Source organism: Anopheles moucheti, assembly GCF_943734755.1.
Source record: "Anopheles moucheti chromosome X unlocalized genomic scaffold, idAnoMoucSN_F20_07 X_unloc_94, whole genome shotgun sequence".
NCBI classification, from domain to species: Eukaryota; Metazoa; Arthropoda; class Insecta; order Diptera; family Culicidae; genus Anopheles; species Anopheles moucheti.
The window spans coordinates 10,001-12,500 of NW_026453608.1; positions in this window are offsets into that span (position 1 = coordinate 10,001).

Consider the following 2,500-nt stretch of genomic DNA (forward strand, 5'->3'; position numbering starts at 1 on the left):
CTTATCCAGACTTCAACTCAAGCCGCCCGGAGGCGATTGGTTTAACTAATAAGTGCACCAGTTTCCAGCACCCGGCGAGGGTACCAGTCCCGGCATGTTGCATGTATTAGCTCTGGCTTTTCCACAGTTATCCAACTAACTCATTGGGTTTATGATCTTGTAAATATAGCTGTTATACTGAGCCTTATGCGGTTTCACATTCATTGATGTTCGTACTTAGACATGCATGGCTTAACCTTTGAGACAAGCGTATATTACTGGTAGGATCAACCAGAATTCTCTCTCGTACCGGCGTGAGTATCCCACACACGTTCGATACCGGGGTGAATCGAATTCACACTCTTTAACCATAAGCCAACCGAAGCACTTAAGCAACTGGAAGACCACCGGTTCCATATCTCTCTGAGTGATGCATGTCACCATGCACCGCTTCCACCGTGTATCACATCACATCACACTCTAAACCATTTCACATAGGTCCGCGCGATTGCTCACGGGACCCTATTCTCGCTAGGAGGTTCGGTTCGATTCCTGTACACTACAACGAGCTTTTTCCAATTCTTGTGTCCGACTGGCGAACGTTCTGTTGCGTTATAAACTTCGCGGTACTTGCCACCGGGTATGGTGTCCGTACAACCTTCTGAGAAATAGCCGGCGCGATCGACGGGATTAACCGACAATGCAGCGCTGGCTCTTGATCGGGCAATTTACGGGCTTTATCGGGCAATTTACGGGCTTTTTTGGTGCGAATTACGGGCTTTTTGGTGCGACTTATGGGCTTGATAGGGCAATTTACGGGCTTTTTGGTGCGACTTATGGGCTTGATAGGGTAATTTACGGGCTTGTTGGTGCGACTTATGGGCCTTGATAGTGCGACTAACGGGCTTGATAGGGCAATTTACGGGCTTTTTGGTGCGACTTACGGGCCTGATAGTGCGACTAACGGGCTTTGATAGTGCGACTAACGGGCTTTGATAGTGCGACCAACGGGCTTGATAGTGCGACTAACGGGCTTGATAGTGCGACTTATGGGCTTGATAGTGCGACTTATGGGCTTGATAGTGCGACTTACGGGCTTGCTTTTCCATGTTTTTCGCATCGAGCTTCGGTTCGTTTCGAATAATTTTGTCCATGTTTTTCGTTGCTACGAGAGGTTCGGTTCGTTTTCAGTTATCCCTGTGTTCATGGTTTTCGTGAGCTTCGATAGGTTTGGTGGTCCGTGTTTTTGAGTACTCTTGTCCATGATTTTCGTGTGCTTCTAGAGGTTTGGTCCGATTTTCAGTACTCTTGTCCATGACTTTCGTTTGCTTCGATTCGTTCACTCTATTACTCTTGTCTGTGGTTTTCGTTTGCTTCGATTCGTTCACTCTTATTACTCTTGTCTTTGGTTTTCGTTGCTTCGATTCGTTCACTCCATTACTCTTGTCTGTGGTTTTCGTTTGCTTCGATTCGTTCAGTCCATTACCCTTGTTTGCGGTTTTCGTTTGCTTCGATTCGTTCAGTCCATTACTCTTGTATGTGATTTTCGTTTGCTTCGAGTCGTTCAGTCCATTACCCTTGTCTATGATTTTCGTTTGCTTCGAGTCGTTCAGTCCAATACTTACCTTTGGTCTATGATTTTCGCTCTAGCCCAGTCGCCCTGCGCTCTGGAAATCACATTCCAACTCTATCACCGATAGTGCTCACACCTTGGAAACCACATTTCACCCGGGGAACCTTAGGGTGGATTTTGAGCCTTTCGGGATTGCGAAACCATCATTTAACACTCTAAACTTAATTTCCGCAATCCCAGACGCACTTTCCATATGGTCTCCAAAAATGCGTGTGAGCTGACCTGGTCCCTTATAATAGGCAATGAACACGATTTTGGCAAAATATTTTTATCAAAATTTTTGACTCACCGGGTAAAATCGAATTTACTTGGGAAAAAGTTCTAGCAGGGGCCCTCCCATACAAAAATTTTTTCTTCTCAAAAATGATTTTCGTTTCACTTTTCATACTCAGGGGAGTCTAAAATTGATGTTTTGAGTCACCGTGAAAAAAAAATTTTTTTTGACCCGAGCTTGTGTCGGCGACCCAAAATCGACGCACTTGGGAAAAATGTTCTAGCAGGGGCCCTCCCATACAAAAATTTTTTCTTCTCAAAAATGATTTTCGTTTCACTTTTCATACTCAGGGGAGTCTAAAATTGATGTTTTGAGTCACCGTGAAAAAAAAATTTTTTTTGACTCACCGGGTAAAATGGTCGCACTTGGGAAAAATGTTTCTACCAGGGGCCCTCCCATACAAAAAATTTTTATTTCTCAAATCGATCCGTGGTTTCACTTTTCATACTCTAGGGCCCATTTGCTTCAACTTTGGAAAAAATTTTCGATGATGAAAAATTTTCGCCTTCGACGTCCATCGACCACTCGACCCGAACTTGGTACTTTTGTATGGAGGTACCCGAGTAGTGACTTTTTCATACAAAAATTTTTATTTCTCATATCGATCCGTGGTT